Below are 19,345 nucleotides of genomic sequence, written 5' to 3' on the forward strand. Positions count from 1 at the left end.
CAGAAACCAACCCAGAACCGCACAGCTTCATGGAAACTGAACAACTGGCTCTTGAATGTTGACTGGGTAAACAATGAAATGAAGGCAGAAATAAAGAAGTTCTTTGAGACCAATGAGAATCTCTGGGACACATTTAAAGCAGTCTCTAGAGGAAAGTATATAGCAATAAGTGCCCATATGAGGAGAATGGAGAGATCCAAAATTGACACCCTATCATCAAAATTGAAAGAGCTAGAGGAGCTAGATCAAAAAAACTCAAAACCCAGCAGAAGACAAGAAATAACTAAGATCAGAGCTGAACTGAAGGAGATTGAGACACGAAAAACCCTTCAAAAAAATCAATAAATCCAAGAGCTGGTTTTTTGAAAAGATCAACAAAATAGATCACTAGCCAGACTGATTAAAAATAAAAGAGAGAACAACCAAATAGATGCAATAAAAAATAATAAAGGGGAAATCACCACAGACTCCACAGGAATTCAAACCATCATCAGAGAATATTACAAACAACTCTATGCACATAAACTAGTAAACCTGGAAGAAATGGATACATTCCTGGACTCCTGTGTCCTCCCAAGCCTAAACCAGGAGGAAGCTGAAACTATGAATAGACCAATAACAAGGTCAGAAGTCGAGGCAGCAATTAAGAGCCTACCACACACAAAAAAAGCCCAGGTCCATATGGGTTCACAGCCGAATTCTACCAGACACACAAAGAGGAGCTGGTACCATTCCTTCTGAAACTATTCCAAATAATCCAAAAAGAGGGAATCCTTCCCAAATCATTTTATGAGACCAACATCATCTTGATACCAAAACCCGGCAGAGACCCAACGAGAAAAGAAAACTTCAGGCCAATATCCATGATGAACATAGATGCAAAAATCTTCAATAAAATATTTGCAAGCCGATTGCAACAGCAAATCAAAAAACTTATTCACCATGATCAAGTAGGATTCATCCCGGGGATGCAAGGCTGGTTCAACATATGCAAGTCTATAAACGTAATTCACCACATAAACAGAACCAAAAACAAAAACCACATGATTATCTCAACTGATGCAGAGAAGGCATTTGACAAAATTCAACAGCCCTTTATGCTAAAAACCCTCAATAAACTCGGTATCGATGGAACGTATCTCAAAGTAATAAAAGCTATTTATGACAAACCAACAGCCAATATCATACTGAATGGGCAAAAACTGGAAGCTTTCCCTTTGAAATCCGTCACTAGACAAGGATGCCCTCTGTCACCACTCCTATTCAATATAGTACTGGAAGTTCTAGCCAGAGCAATCAGGCAAGAAAAAGAAATAAAGGGTATTCAAATAGAAAAGGTGGAAGCCAAATTGTCTCTATTTGCAGACGACATGATAGTATACCTAGAAGAACCCATCGCCTCAGCCCAAAAACTCCTGAAACTGATAAGCAACTTCAGCAAAGTCTCAGGATATAAAATCAATGTGCAAAAATCACAAGCATTAGTCTACACCAATAACAGACTTAAAGAAAGCCAAATCAAGAACGAACTGCCATTCGCAATTGCTACAAAAAGAATAAAATACCTTGGAATACAACTCACAAGGAACGTAAGGGACCTCATCAAGGAGAACTACAAACCACTGCTCAACGAAATCAGAGAGGACACAAACAGATGGAGAAACACTCCATGTTCATGGTTAGGAAGAATTAATATCGTGAAAATGGCTATACTGCCCAAAGTAATTTACAGAATCAATGCTATCCCCATCAAGCTACCATTGACTTTCTTCACAGAATTGGAAAAAACCACCATGAACTTCATATGGAACCAAAAGAGAGCCCGCATAGCCAAATCAATTCTAAGCAAAAAGAACACAGTGGGGGGCATCACACTACCGGATTTCAAACTATACTACAAGGCTAAAGTAATCAAAACAGCATGGTACTGGTACCAAAACAGAGATATACACCAATGGAACAAAACAGAGGCACCGGAGGCAACACGACATATCTACAACCATACAATCTTTGATAAACCTGACAAAAACAAGCAATGGGGAAAGGATTCCCTATTTAACAAATGGTGTTGGGAAAACTGGCTAGCCATGTGCAGAAAGCAGAAACTGGACCCCTTCCTGACACCTTACACTAAAATTAACTCCAGATGGATTAAAGACTTAAACATAAGACCTGGCACCATAAAAACCCTAGAAGGAAATCTAGGCAAAACTATCCAGGACATAGGAGTAGGCAAGGACTTCATGAACAAAACACCAAAAGCATTGGCAACAAAAGCCAAAATAGACAAATGGGACCTAATCAAACTCCACAGCTTCTGCACGGCAAAAGAAACAGTCACTAGAGTGAATCGGCAACCAACAGAACGGGAAAAAATGTTTGCAGTTTACCCATCTGACAAAGGGCTGATATCCAGAATTTACAAAGAACTCAAACAGATTGACAGGGAAAAAAAAAACAAGCCCATTCAAAAGTGGGCAAAGGATATGAACAGACACTTTACGAAAGAAGACATATATGAGGCCAACAATCATATGAAAAAATGCTCATCATCACTGGTCATCAGAGAGATGCAAATCAAAACCACATTGAGATACCATCTCACGCCAGTTAGAATGGCGATCATTAAAAAATCTGGAGACAACAGATGCTGGAGAGGATGTGGAGAAAAAGGAACACTTTTACACTGTTGGTGGGAGTGTAAATTAGTCCAACCATTGTGGAAGACAGTGTGGAGATTCCTCAAGGCCTTAGAAATAGAAATTCCATTTGACCCAGCAATCCCATTACTGGGTATATATCCAAAGTACTATAAATCGTTCTACTATAAGGACACATGCATATGAGTGTTTATTGCAGCACTGTTTACAATAGCAAGGACCTGGAATCAACCCAAATGCCCATTGATGATAGACTGGATTGGGAAAATGTGGCACATATATACCATGGAATATTATGCAGCAATCAGAAATGATGAGTTCGTGTCGTTTGTAGGGACATGGATGAATCTGGAGAACATTATTCTCAGCAAACTGACACAAGAACAAAAAATGAAACACCGCATATTCTCACTCATAGGCGGGTGATGAAAAATGAGAACACATGGACACAGAGAGGGGAGTACTAAACACTGGGGTCTATTGGGGGGAAAAGGGGAGGGCCAGTGGGAGGGAGAGGTGGGGAGGGATAGCCTGGGGAGAAATGCCAAATGTGGGTGAAGGGGAGAAAGCAAACAAAACACACTGCCATGTGTGTACCTATGCAACTGTATTGCATGCTCTGCACATGTACCCCAAAACCTAAAATGCAATAAAAAAATAAAAATATAAAAAAAAAGAAATATATTTTATAGAAAATTTAGAAAAGATAAAATGTAAACACCAGGTTCTTCACAGCAATGATTAGTTGAAATATAGCCCTTTGTGGAATTAAGTTTAAATTAATCAGCCTTTGTCTATATATACCCAAGACCTACAGGGAATAGACAAAGGAGCTAAATAAGAAAAAAAAAAAAAAAGCAGTTTTATCTCATAACTCCCAAAGCACAGAGGTCCTCAGTAAATTTCGATTCTAAGACTTACCCCATAAAACAAAGACAAATGGAGGCCTATTAGCTCCCCACTAGAACTCACACTTTGGGCATCTCATATTCCTGAAGTAGTCACCCAGTCATCGGAAGACAAGTGGAGAATGAAAAGTCCCCTCCCTTTGAAGAAGCTTTTCAGGGAGGTAGGCCAAATGGAGTGTAGGAGGTTAAAAGTCACTGAGTTTGAGCACAAGGAAGACAAAGGAAAAGGCAGAGGGAATATGAGGTGGGAGGAAGAGAGAAAGAGAGACCTTTCTCCCACCTTGCCTTTTTGGTGTGATGGTTAAATTTTTGTGTCAACTTGGCTTATATCACTAGTCCAGATGTTTTTATGAAGGTTCTTTTTTTTTTAGATGAGGTTAATATCTAAATCAGTAAATTTGAGTAAAGCAAATTATCCTTTATAATGTATTCAGGCTTCATTCAGTCAGATGTAGGCCTTAATAGAAAAAGTTTGACCTCCCCAGGAGAAGGAGGAATTCTGCCAGAAGACTACCTTGAACTTCAACATCTCTACTCTTCCCTGGGTCTCCAACCCGCCTGCCTACCCTACAGATCTTGAACTTGCCAACGTCCACAATCATGTGAGCCAAATTCTTAAAATCTCTCTCCCTCCATACTATATACCTATGTATCCATATACATATGTATACACACACGCACATATATTCATCAGGATTCTCTACAGAAACAGAACCAATAGGATACACACACAAATATACACACAAATACAATACAGTAACTCTGCCTCTTGTAAAAACAGCCCAGTATATGCTGAGAAAGACAATTACAGAGAAAGCAAATGTGAAAATATATTAACAGCTGTAAAATCTAGTCAAAATATAAACATTTTTTCTTAGGTTTGATTTTTTTCACAATAAAATAGAATTTGTGGGATAAGGAAGAATATAGCAACATATCATAAAATGAATCCTCGCTGATCACTGTCTGTTCTCTGACACACTGTCCCTCAGATGACTGCATAGCAGAGATGCCTGCTTTCTTCACAGAGCAGAACCACCATTTCTCTGATATGCAGAGTCAGCTCTCCCTCAACCTTATATAACCTATTCATTTCAAAATCCACAGGCAACAAAAGTCCTGCATAAACAAGGGTCTGCCTAGCCCAGGAGTCTGCCTTCCCTTCTCTGAGAGCCATCCCGACGTCTACTCTCACAGATGGCACCTGAGCTTGTGCTTTGGGGGTCTCATGCCTCTCCCCATACTCACCAACCATAAACAAAGCCAAAATCAAAGAATCTTTTCTAAGCTTACTCAGTACTGGAAAATCCAAGGTTTTTCTGTATCTACACATGAATTCTTTTGAAGCATTTTAGCCAAGACACCAATAGATTCAGTTACCTATTTAGAATTGAGAAAGTAAATAAAAGAACTTCACGGTGACACTGTTACTACCTGATATAAAAAGATTGAAACTTGTTACAGCAAACAAATTTGTTTTTATGGTCTCATATAACAAGATAAGTAGTTTGCCATTGTAGTTTTCAGTGCACTTGGATGGGCCTATTAAAAATATGATTTTATAGAATAAATTTGCAGAACTGTAAGAGATGGCAAAGGAAAGAATAAAATAGTATCTTCATTTTCTTCTGTCATTCTTAGATCCTTTGATAGCTTGTAAGCTTCATGAAGGACACCTTCCTTTTCCCAAGGCTTGAATCAGAGAAGATACTCAAAAAAATATTTGCTTATTCACTAACCTAGTCTCTGGATGTTATCTTCTAGAGAAATTCTTGACATGTGTACTCAAGGAGATGTGTAAAGAATGTTTATTGCACTATTATTTTTAATTGTAAAAACCTGGAGTCAATGTGTTTTAGAAGAATGACTGCCAACACTGACCTATTTACGTATTTGAGAAATACATATATAAAAGCAACTGGTATTTAATAGGAAATCGACTATTATTAACATTTATAGTCATACTGGATATTTATTATTGATTTAAATTGCATATACAATTCACATATGTTTAAAGTCATTATTTCTTCTTCGTGTTGAAATATTTTCAATTATTTTGGCTAAATTATACTGTCCTATATGCTGTTTTTATGTACATGATGGTACTTTTAACATTCAAGGGTTACAAAATAAAAAAATCCAAATATTGAAAAAAAAATTTTTTCTGCCCATCTGTCAAAGTTCGGCTTAGACTTCACCCAGTACAAGGAGTTTTCCCAGATCTAGTATTTTACTTATTAGAGCTTAGCTGATATACAAATTATTGGGATATGCAACAGCTTTCCCAACTAGATTATAAGACAATGCATATAATGAAGATCTAGCATGGAGCTGAGCACAGTGCCCGGCACAGGACAAATAGACATTTAATGGACACGTGCTGCTTCCTTCCTCCTAGAGGGCAGCAGTGTCTAATTTATCTTTGCAGACTTCGCACAACCCTAGCAGTGTCATGTATATGCTCAGAAATCACTTGGTAAAGTGGGTTGTGTTTGATTCCAAATTATCAAGTCCTAAATGAATGTAAGGTCATGAGACTGTTCTTTAGATCTCAGAACATGGGCTCTTTTTGATAAATTATTTTTTAATAGGGTCTAAAAGTATCATGTGTAATTAAATGGTTGATCCATTATAATGATGGCCATCAGATGACAATGATGATAGAAACATCGTATCTGTTTTATCTGAATTTAGAGATGCAGCACATCTCTGTTTATCATACACCTTTCACCTTCCCAAAACTTGATTACTGGATTCATAAGAATTACAGCTATTTTTATGTCTCTTCATGGATTCAAACCAGCATACATAATTTTCTCTTAATGTCATACATATCAGATTTCAGATTGCTTTTATTTGCAACCAAAAAAAAATGTTTTCCACTCTTAATTACCTATTGAGATGGGGGGAAATCCTGCTGCTTTCAACTAAAATGTGATTTGTTTCTAAATTCAAATTTTACTTTTTCTAGACTGTTTCTGTTGGATCTTGTTTTGCTCTCTACTTCTGTGAGGATGACGTTTCACTATGTCTTTCTGCCTGAGGAGCCCCATTACCATAGCATACTCTTTCTGAAATTCCAGCCAGCCCCACTTATGATACAGCAGCCTTGATGTGTATGGAGTCATTGCTTTCTGGGTCCTCCAGGCTCTTCAGGAATAACAAGGCATCACTTCTTTTGTTCTTCCTCTCTCTCCTGTTATCATAGTGTTCACCAAGGTCACGCCATTCTTTATCCCCAGTCCCAGTTTCTCTCCAGCCCATTCTCCTTCTTTATCTACACCACCACTTTGTAGGTTTCCAATACTTAGTTACTTCACACGTGAGCTATTATAACAGTGTCTACACTACTCTCCAAACAGCGATTTTATGACACACAAACTTCAATGACCCCTCAATGCCACAATAAAATCCTAATATAGCCTGATGTATTTATCTCTATTTAAATTCTACTACAACTTGGCATAAACCTGTTTTTCTTCTACTAATCACTTCAAAATTCAGTTTTTCTTTCTTAGAAATATTTTGTTTTGTGCACTCAACTCTAATTTCTTTTCTCTCCTAAAGTTTTCTCATAGGTAGACATGATGGCAGGTGCCTGTAGTCCTAGCTATTCAGGAGGCTGAGGTAAGAGGCTCACTTGAGCCCAGGAGTTTGAGGCTGCAGTGAGCTATTATGTCTGAGGTGAGAGGATCACTTGAGCCCAGAAGTTTGAGGCTGCAGTGAACTTTATGGTACCACTGTACTCCAGCCAAAGTGACAAAGACCTTGTCTCTTAAAAAAATTAATCTGTTCATATGTATCTTATTTCTCCACCTAGAGTGTTAGTGCTGAGTCTGAGGGGTAGTAGGGAACCTGAGACTTAAATTTCTCTTTATCTTTTATATACTTTCATGGTGTTTGACATCAAACAGACATTAAATAAATCATCATTGGTTTGATTTTTTTTAATTACTCCTTTTATTGCCATGAAATATGCTGGTTTCAGGATCTAAAATATTCTCAACGTTTGCTTGGGTTTGAAAAAGTAATACAAAAAAAAATTGGAAATGAATCTCCCTTATGTATCGTCTGTTACTTTTCAGTCAAATAATTTTGCTTGGATTGATTGCCAGTGTGAAAGCAGACCCCACATAACAAATATTTCATTATCTACTCCACAGAAGCACAGCATGCTGATGCAGTCTTATTCATCAGAGGTATTTTCTGAAGAAGAAAAAAATCACCATCGTTTACATGCCCATGCCTTTTATTTTGAAACATATAGAATGTAGGCCTCTGCACATTTTCAGGAATTTACAACAGGTGATGCCCAAGCCAATGGTTTCATTGTTACAAAACAGATAAGGTGGCTGTTCCCAAATAAAGCGGAGGACACATGACCAAAACTGTCCCCTGTTCATTACAGTCCCTTTGAAAAATTCACCATCACAATTATCCATTCAGGTTTCATTCCTCTCAGTGAGGATACTGGCTTGAACTTGAGCTCTGCTAACTATATCAAGCTAATGTTTTCTTTAGCCTCCGAGAATTGCCACCCACCACAATGAGAGAACAGTATGTCAAGAACAGTAGAAGGAATACACAATCCAACTTGTGGTGCAAAGGGGGAAAAATGAAGGACAAACAACTGAAGCTTTATATTTGTTTGCTTGCTTTGAATTTGTAGAAGAACATTATGAAACTACTGTTAACAACCACATCTTCTTGATGTTCAAAGTGGCAATGAGTCCTGAACTCTTTAGTGAGAGGTAGAAAACAAGATTTGTGCTCAGGCTTGTGCTGGCTTTCAGGGACCTCACCTTTCTCAAATGCCTGCCTTAAAGTTTTGAGACTTTTTCCTGTACAACACATAAGTTAGAATCCATGATATTTTATTTACTTCCTAACTCCTGAGCATCATAACCAAATCATAACTGGAAAGAAACAAATTTTGTTAGATCAAGGCATCATTCTGTAACAGAGGCTGTTTACCTGGTTTTATCCATTCTAAGTTACAGAATCTTGTCCCTAGTAACAAGTAGCATCCAAGTTTCTGTATGCAACAATTCCCAAAAGTTTCTAATTTATGGGGTTTTTCAACAAGGATAGAAGAATTTATTGAAAATGACTTGATTGATTCAAGCAATGAGAATATAAGTGTTTATAATATTATATTTTTTTCATATTTTTTTTCCAAAATATTTTTAAAAGATTAAGCCCATATTCTTGAATGGAAAATGCATCCAGATTACAATACCTACATTTTTACACAAACTCAGTGGGATGTATCTAGGATTCTGATACTTTTGTTTATTTCCTTCTCATCAATCATCTGGGGATGAGCTCTAAACAATGTTTAGAACACAAGGTCTGCCCTCAAATGAGTCCTCTTGACTGTTCCTCACTGTCTGAGCTGGGAGCTCATGAATCCCTGCTCATGTCGAATCCTTGCTCTTTCTTTATTAGCTCCAACAGTGGTTTGTAATGTTGTTCTCTGTCTCTCTAAAAGCGCATTCTGTTTCTGAGGCTCTTTAGCAGTTGCTTTCCTTTTGTGGAATCAGTTTCTCATTGCACTGACAATGGAACAGAAAATGTAAAGCTTATTTTATGAGTGAAGTCTCTAGCTTAAAGTCAAACTAAACAGCAGATTCCTGCTTGCATAAAGTGTTATACTTCCTGTATAATACCATTAAATATCCATAGGCAACACTAGCTTAGAACTTTGCTTCATGGCTGATATGGTTTGGCGATGTGCCCACCCAAATCTCATCTTGAATTGTAGCTCTCATTATCCCCACATGTCATGGGGGGAACCCAGTGGGAGATAATTTATTCATAGGGTGATTACCCTCATGCTGTTCTTGTCATAGTGAGTTCTCATGAGCTCTGATCGTTTTATAAGGGGGTTCCACCCTCACTTGGCATTCATTCTCTCTCCTGCTACCCTGTAAAAAAGTGCCCTCCACAATGGCTGTAAGTTTCCTGAGGCCTCCCTAGCCATGCAAAACTGTTAGTCAATTAAACCTCTTTTCTTTATGATTTACCCAGTCTCAGGCATTTCTTTATAGCAGCATGAGAACAGACTGATACAGTAAACTGGTACTGGGAATGGGGCACTGCTGTAAGTATACCCAAAAATGTGGAAGTGACTTTAGAACTTGGTAAAAGGCAAAGACTGCAACAGTTTGGAGGTCTCAGAAGAAGAAAGAAAAATGTGGGAAAGTTTGGAACTTCCCAGAGACTTGTTGAATGACTTTAACCAAAATGCTGATAGTAATATGGACAATAAGGTCCAAGCTGAGATGGTCTCAGATGAAAATGAGAAGCTTTTTGGAAACTGTAGTAAAGATCACTCTTGCTATGCAAAGAGACTGGTGACATTTTGCCCCTGCCATAGAGATCTGTGGAAATTTGAACATGAGAGAGATGATTTAAGGTATCTGGCAGAAGAAATTTCTAATCACCAAAGAATTCAAAGGGAAGCAGAGCATAAAAGTTTGAAAACTTTGCAGCCTGATGATGTGATAGAGAAGAAAGCCCCATTTTCTGGGGAGAAATTCAAGCCTGCTTCAGAAATTTCCATAAGTAATGAGGAGCCAAATGTTAATCACCAAGACAATGGGGAAAATGTCTTCAGGGCATATCAGAGACCTTCATGGAAGCCCCTCCCATCACAGGCCTGGAGGCCTAGGAGGGATAAATGGTTTCCTACATGTGTTAGTCTCTTCTCACACTGCTAATACACATACCCAAAATTGGGTAATTTATGAAGGAAAAGATATTTAATGGACTCACAGTTCCAAATGCCTTGGAGGCCTCACAATAATTGCAGAAGGCAAAGGAGGATCAAAGGCACATCTTACATGGTAGCAGGCTAGAAAGCTTGTGCAGGAGAACTCCCAATTACAAAACCAATGGATCTCATGAGACTTCTTCACTGCTATGAGAACACAATGGGAAAAATCACTTCCGTGATTCAATTATCTCCACCTGGCCCCACCCTTAACACATGGGGATTATTACAATTCAGGGTGAGACTTGGGTGGGGACACAACAAAACCATATCACTGGGCCAGGTACAAGACCCCCCCATGCTGTGTGCAGCCTCAGGACTTTATGCCCTGCATCCCAGCTACTCCAGCCATGGCTAACATGGGTCAAGGTACAGCTCAGGCCATGGCTTCAAAGGGTACAAGCACCAAGCCTTGGCAGCTTCCACATGGTGTAGAGCTTGCAGGTGCACAGAAGTCAAGAATTGAGGTTTGAGAACCTCCACCTAAATTTCAGTGGGTGTATGCAAACACCTGAATATCCAGGCAGAAGTTGGCTACAAGGGTAGAGTCCTCATGGAGAATCTCTTCTAGGGGAATCTCTTCAAAGCCCTCACATAGAGTCCCCACTGGGGCACTAACTAGTGGAGCAGTGAGAAGACAGCCACCATCCTCCAGACCCCAGAATAGTACATTAACCAACAGCTTGCACCATACACCTGAAAAGGCCACAGACACTCAATGCTAGCCTATGAAAATAGCCAGGCAAGGGACTGTATCCTGCAAAGCCACACGGTGGGAGCTGCCCGGAGACTGGGAATCCACCTCTTGCATCACTATAACCTGGATGTGAGACAGAGAGTTCAATGAAAGCATTTTTTAATTTTAAGGTTTAATGACTGCCCTATTGGATTTCAGACTTGCATGGGACCTATAGCCCCTTTGTTTTGATCAATTTCTCCCATTTGGAATGCATCTATTTACCCAGCGCCTATACCCCCATTGCATCCAGGAAGTAACTAACTTGCTTTTAATTTTACAGGCTCATAGTTGAAAGGGATTTGCCATGTCTCAGATAAGACTATGGAATTGGACTTTTGCTTTTATGCTGGAATGAGTTAAAACTTTGGAAGACTGTTGAAATGGCATGATTGTGTTTTGAAATGTAAAGACATGAGATTTGGGAGGGGGCAGGGGCAAAATGATATGGTTTGGCTGTGTCCCTACACAAATCTCATCTTGAATTCGAGTTCCCATAATGCCCCCCTGTCATGGGAGGAACCCACTGAGGGGTAATTGAATCATGAGGGCAGTTAACCTCGTGCTGTTCTTGTGATGGTGAGTGAGTTCTTGCAAGATCTGAAGGGGCTTTTACCTTCACTTGACACTCATTCTTTCTCCTGCCACTCTGTAAATAGGCACCTTCTGCCATGATTGTAAGTTCCCTGAGGCCTGAAGCCTCTGCAGCCAAGCAGAACTGTGAGTCAATTAAAGCTGCTTCCTTTATAAATTACCCAGTCTCAGGTATTCATAGCAGCATGAGAATAGACTAATACAATTACCAATATCCTCTAGTTTATACATAAAACATATTCAAGACTTAAAGAGAACTTTAATTGTAAAAAAAGAAAACTTGTTTGTATTATTAGGTACTATATATTCAGCACTTGACCTTCTTTGAAGCTGAATCATTTTATTAATAACATATTAATATACATTTATTACTTAGTACAATTTGAAATAAAACAATTATAAAACTGTAAAAACAAACAGTTCAATCTAAGTTTTAGTGGATATTGTAATGAAAAACTAGAAAATTCCATTTAGGTTGAGAGAGCAATGTGGAAATAAATTCAAAAAAGTCCATAATTATGTAGAAGTTTAAACTTGTGTAGCATTATCAAAGGACTGGGCCAACTGAAAAAGGAATTCACACTGATCACTAGAGAAATGCAAATCAAAACCACATTGAAATACCATGCCAGTTAGAATGGCGATCATTAAAAAATCTGGAGACAACAGATGCTGGAGAGGATGTGGAGAAATAGTAACACTTTTACACTGTTGGTGGGAGCGTAAATTAGTTCAACCATTATGGAACACAGTGTGGCAATTCCTCAAGAACCTAGAAATAGAAATTCCATTTGACCCAGCAATCATATTACTGGGTATATATCCAAAGGATTATAAATCGTTCTATTATAAAGACACATGCACACGAATGTTCATTGCAGTACTGTTTACAATAGCAACAACCTGGAACCAACCCAAATGTCCATCGATGATAGACTGGACAGGGAAAATGTGGCACATATATACCATGGAATACTATGCAGCCATAAAAAACAATACGTTTGTGTTCTTTGTAGGGACACAGATGAACCTGGAAACCATCATTCTCAGCAAACTGACACAAGAACAAAAAATCAAACACCACGTGTTCTCACTCATAGGTGGGTGTTGAACAATGAGAACACACAGACACAGGGAGGGGAGCATCACACACTGGAGTCTGTTGCAGGGGACTAGAGGAGGGACAGCAGTGTGTAGGGAGTTGGGGAGGGATAACGTGGGGAGAGATGCCAGATATAGGTGATGGGGTCGCAGGCAGCAAACCACATTGCCAGGTATGTACCTATGCAACAATCCTGCATGTTCTTCACATGTACCCCAGAACCTAAAGTGCAATAAAATATATATTTTTAAAAAAGAAAAGAAAAGAGAAAGGAATTCAATAAGGCTGCCCATCAAAGGACATTCTTCCACAGAGAAGTGTGTCTAATTCTAGCAATATAGCAGGTCATCAGTGGACAGGATATACCCTGCATCATCATTGCAGTATTGCTTAAATAATAAGATATTATGTCATTTGTCAAATAAAGGTGTTAGTACTAAAGATTATCAAAATTTTATACCAAAAAAGGGCATCAACATTGAACCCAAAGGTGGTTTTCTGCCACTACAATCACAGCTGTGTCTCATATCTCTGACCTGCCACTAGTTACCTATATAATTAACTCATCTATGGTTATGACAAACAAATGATAACAACATTAAGGTGCCTATGGGTGAATATATTTCCTTGAATATATTTGTCAATTTAACCTTGACAAATCTGTTAAAAACATAATTATTTGTCTTTGGAAGAAATTTTTTTAACTTTCTTCACTGAGATGTTAAATTGCAAAGATATCAACTATTTTATTAGGCATTTTTCCAAATTATTCTAATTTATCCAAACCTCTCTAATGTCCTTTGATGTTCTTTCTAGTAAAATACTAAATTTACCACATGCACTTAGAGGTGCAAACAAAATATGACTTCTTTATCTATATAATCTTTCTCTCTACTAATCTTCCATACATATGTCTACACAATGGATAATACAAAGAAACATTAATTTAAGCCTTATTCTGTGCAATAATTTAAACAATTCCTTTAACTAAGTGCTTCGTCACTAAGTAATATGATTCAGCTTTCAAATTCTCCTCCCTTCTGCTCTGCAAAAGTGGAGGGTGGGTGAAAGAGAAATATTAGTTAATAAAATAAAAGAGAGGCCAGAGAGGCCATTTTAATACCCATTTTTAGAATAAAGCTACATTCCTGTTCTTTCTCCCTCTTTTTCTTCCTCTTTCTTCCTCTCCTTCACTGCTTTTTTTTTTCTTTCTTTCCAAAAAATAAAACAATGTTGTCAGAGATGCTGGCTCTTTGCTCCTTCCCCTCTGCATTCTTCAGTGTGTGGCTTTGACTTCCCAGTGGTTGCAAGTTGGTGACCACAGTTCTGTGCTTCACATCCTCATAGAACATACCCCATTTAAGAAATAAGGAGGATAAAGGATATGGCAAAAAAAAGAGAGGCCAGGTGATGAAGGGACTTATATGCCAGGCTAAGAAATATGGACAATGTTCTATGAACAATAGGAAGTCATTTGAGCAGTTTTAGCTTATAATTTTGTGTTGGACACTGCTAGTTGGCCAACTTGACATCAACTGCCATCCTCTTTCCTCCTTGCACACCTCTAACAGTGGAGAATGAAAAAAAAATGAATGACCTGCACATGTTCCCCAGAACCTAATGGAAAATAAAATAAAATTATCACAGTTTATCTCAAATTATGTTACACAATTCCATACGTAAGAACAATATTCTTGCATTTACCTCCTTCCATGTAATTACTTTCATATATTTTACTCCTACATATGTTATCAATATATACATTGTCATTTTGCTTTTAAAGTCCATTATGTATTAAATAAACAAAATCTGAGGAAAAAAAATGAAACATTCACTTACTAACTGACCTTACAGCTAAGGGTGCTTTTTGACCCAATTCTAGCCAATGAACTATAAGGGGTGATAAAAGAAAATCTTCAGCCGAATTAAATTTTAGAGGAGTTTAATTGAGCAAGGAACAATTTGTGAATCAGGCAGGCTTCTAAGCCAGAGTAGGCTCAGAGACTCCAGCACAGCCATGTGGCAGAAGAAGATTTACGGACAGAAAAAGGAAAATGATGTACAGAAAATGGAGGTGATGTACAGAAACAACTGGATTGGTTACAGCTCTGCGTTTGCCTTATATGAACACTGTTCAAACAGTTGACTACATTCGATTGCCCAAAACTCGGTGACTGGCACAAGTGTAGGCTACGATGTGTTTACACCTCCACTTTTATCATTCACGATGTACAGAAAAACCTTCAGGCTGAACTTAAACATGTAAGGAGGCAGCTTTAGGCTAAACTTGATTTAACAGGGGAAATATGTTGGGAACCCCTCTTGAAAGCTTTGTCTCCCTAGAAAAAAGGAAAGAATTTCACAAGGCTTTTAGGTATGAAGCCTTGGAAGTAAGACATGCTACATGGCATTGTTGCTGGTGCCATCTTGCTACCATGAAGCACCAAACATGAGGGCAAAAATACAACAGCGAAGCAGAAGTAAACAGCCACTTCTTTATGCTGTCACGGAAACACTGTATCAGCTCTGGACTGATATCTCCAGACAAATCCTCATATGTGATGCAACTTATGTTTTATTACTTAAATCGCAATGAGTTGAATTTTCTCTTATTTGCAGGTGAGCACAGCATTCAAAATCGATATAGTGTTATATAGATTACTCTGATCAGAGTGCGGTTTTGAAAAGGGGCAAGACTAGAGTTATAGAAATTATTTAGGGAGTTGTTGGAGTAATTCAAGCAAAAGGTGGGAAAGGGACCTGAAAACAGAAGGCAGATACATACACACGTAGAAGAAAAAAAACTACGTAACTTTGCTGTAGGAATCGTGTGAGACAGGCAATTAGGTTTTGGCTTGGATTACTGGGCCCTAGGATATAGAAGTAGCAGATTTGAGTGCAAAGATGAATTTTATTGTGAGAAATGTTACATCTGAAGTACCTGTGCAATATCATGTAGAAATATCTAGTGGGAAGACAAACTTACAAGTAAAAACATTTCTATCTAGAGACGCAGATTTGGGACTCATTAATATCATAGCTAAACCTGCTAAAGTGGAAGAGGTCATCCAGAGAGTATGAGGAACTAGAGGAGCCAAAGACAAAAACCTAAATAATGTCAAGATTTAAGAAGGCAAAAGTCGAATAAGGAGAAAGCAAAGACTGAGAAGAAATACTGAGAGAGGTATAGAAACAAATAAATAACAAGCCCCAGGTCTAAGCAGCCAGGGCATCTGAACCAGTTTATCCTGCCTGAGCCTTAGCCTCACATATAAACTTGTCAAAAGATAAAACCACTGGAAGAATCTGAAACTAAACCAAATTGAATTTACTGCTTTCTTGAAGTATTGATTTATTTGAAAGTTTAACACCCATTCTAGTAACCCCTATTCTAGTCATGGCTGTTCTCATGACTATAGAAGAGTCATACTTTTTCTAAGAGTAGGGGATTATTTTTATCCTCAAAGTTAAATGTTACAAAAATTAAATAAGATAAGGACTGACATGTGTCCATTGAATTTAGCAACTTAAGCTCAGAAGCAATATTAATGAAGTAGATGAAGAACTAAAATACTACAATTTTACGCTAAACTAGTCATGCTGAGAATCTTCTCCTTGAACAGGAAGCAAAGGATGACACTGGTTCAAGAAAGTTGTAAAGGGGAGTGGGAGAGTAAAACTGGTATTTATTGGTAGGCTACCATATGCTACAAGTTGTGCTAGGCACCTGCCATATGCTATCTCATTTAACTCACACAACTATGCCTTAAGGCATTCCTCAGGAGCAGTAGTAGTATTCTGAGGCCCAGGACATTAAACAACATTTCCAAGGATATACAGCTAGAGATCGACAGGAAAAGAGCTGGAGAGCAGGCTTGTGTGACTTCAAAGCCTAGGCTTAGGCCACTGCACCACACTGTTACTAAAAAAGAGACGAGATGAGCTATGAGAAGCACCTCCTCTATCTCCTCCAGTCTTCCCCTTCTCCTCCTAAGCTATTCCCCTAAACCCCTTGCAAAATGGTGACCAGGAAAGCAGATGAAATGGAAACTCTGAGACTACAGACCCTATGAAATGCACCCCAAGAAAGCCATGGCATTGCTCACAGATGAAGAATGATAGAGGAGCAGGTATTTCTATTCACTCATCATACATTTTTTAAATATTCAATTTTCTAAATGTTTTATGGAGCTGGCGATAAAACTGTGCAGCACATGGCCAAGTGTGTTGTCTTCTTGACTGACAGCTATTCAAGCATTTATTACTTTAAATTACAAAATGACACTTTCCATATGAGAAATCTATAGCTCATGAAGCAATGTTAACAATCTTAAGGTTGAAGTAAGTCACAAAGTCAACAAAATGCATATAGGTAATTTTGTAATAGCATGTTATTATTATTTATACATCTTAACCCATCCTGGGTTGTATCACTTTTTTCCGTGGTACATAGAAACATGGCTCTTGAGCTTCTCCAAGAATTTTTAGTCTTTGTGAATGCTGCCTTTAAAAAAACTAGGGTAAATTTGATGAGAATCTATTACACGGCATGCTGACTCTAAATCCATGCTATTTTAGATTCCTGTGCTGTGTGACCTGTCACAGAAGAAAAATACCACAGACTGAGTTGCTATCTCCCTGATGCATCTACATGGGGAATTCTCACATTCCCTCAGAAAACATCTCCATCATTTATCTCATTTACTGAACCATTTACCTCCTGGCTGTGTCTTGGTTTGATGGTAAGGCATTCAGCTGTATTCTGGGACTATCTTCTCATCAATAATGACAGCTTTAAATACAAAACATAATCTAAATTTTATAACAGCATGTGAGAAATGCTTCCCTTGTGTCTTTTTTTTTTAAATTGAGACGGAGTCTCACTTTTGTTACCCAGTCTGGAGTGCAATAATGCGATCTCAGCATACTGCAACCTCCACCTCCTTGATTCAAGTAATTCTCCTGCCTCAGCCTCCTCAGTAGCTGGGATTGTAGACACCCACTACCACCCCTGGCTAATTTTTTTGTATTTTTAGAAGAAACGGAGTTTCACCGTGTTTCCCAGGCTGGTATCAAACTCCTGAACTCAGGTGATTCACCCGCCTCAGCCTCTCAAAGAGCTGGGATTACAGGCATGAACAATCGTGCCTGGCTCCTTTGCATTCCTTGTGCAATTCTGCTGCCTACAGAATGGTGTGGAATATACAAGCTGTTTTGTTATACAAAGAAATCCACTATAATTAATTTCAATCATCATGGCATTTGACTTTGATGATGTACTTAAAGCATGTTAGGAATAGACTAGAGGAAACCCAAATATGAACAGCTATAATTAATTAAATAGAAATTATTCACTGAAGTGTTCCATCTTCATTATTAGAAACTACCATTCAATTTCACCAAATTCTATTCATGAATTAGCTGAGAATTTTCTCACTTAAATTAATACAGGCATCTTTTAATGTATGTCCTATGAAGCTGTAATCCTTCTATGTCTGAGTAGCTCCATATAGGCCTCTATCAGGCCCCCAAAAATAATTAATTCTACCCAGGGTATGGAGAATAAAACTTTAAAAAAATAATTAAAAGCAAGCCCCAGAATCCAAAAGCACCACATATCTTTGCAAGGAGAGCAAAGCAAAAAACAGCTTGCTCTGCACCTAGACAATAACACAAGGAAAAGATCTTTTGCCATATGAACTAGGCAGCTAGACACTGGCTGCTGGTAACAGATATGTGTATAGGAGGAATTCGGCAGAATGAGAGTCACTCTAGGACAGCCAAGGGAAGGTTCTCCAGGACCATCACCTAGGAGAAGACAGAAAGTGGGGTGGGGAAGGAGTTGATGGGGGAAAAATGGTTTCTAAAAATACATGGGTATAAGTCAGATTGATTATTGATAAGCAAGGCAATTGTCAAAAGTGAAGAGAGTACTCTTTCTCTGAGTGTGTCTAAAATAATTCTAGCAGGAGACATGGAAGGGGTGAAATCATGCCAAGGCAGAGCATTATTACAAGGGCCTTACCCCAAAGATTCACTGGATTCCCTTTCATGTAATCCAAAGTTTCAACAAAGCTTTTTGTTCCTCTGTGTGGAGAAGGCAACAAATCAAAACTTTGTGCCTCTTGTGGGTATCTCCACTAATGAAAGCAAATAGTATGTTTGAGATACACGAGAATTTGAAGATAACCCGAATGGTTGCCATGCATTCTGTCCCTAAGTAATTTTCCCTGGTTGCCCTTTTTAAAAATCAGAGCCCTGGAGGGGAAAGAAATTGATTTTCAATGTGCCATGGAGAGAACTGTAAGTAAAAGTCATATATTTAATAAGAGAAAAGGCTTCTGACATCTCAGGAGGTTATAATGAGAAGCAATTGATATGGAACCCCAGGCTGAAGGCTATTGAACTTGCAGGTTTTAAAACTTTAGCTAGAGAAGCTATTTCCCCTTAGGCTAGGAAGCCTAGAGGCTTATTGTTTTATTTCCAAATATTATATCTAACAAATGCTGCCATGCAATCAGATAACAGCCAAAACAAAAAAAAAATAAAACTCAATGAGCTCCTCAAAAG

This window comes from Callithrix jacchus, chromosome 4 (assembly GCF_049354715.1).
Source record: "Callithrix jacchus isolate 240 chromosome 4, calJac240_pri, whole genome shotgun sequence".
Taxonomy (NCBI): domain Eukaryota; kingdom Metazoa; phylum Chordata; class Mammalia; order Primates; family Cebidae; genus Callithrix; species Callithrix jacchus.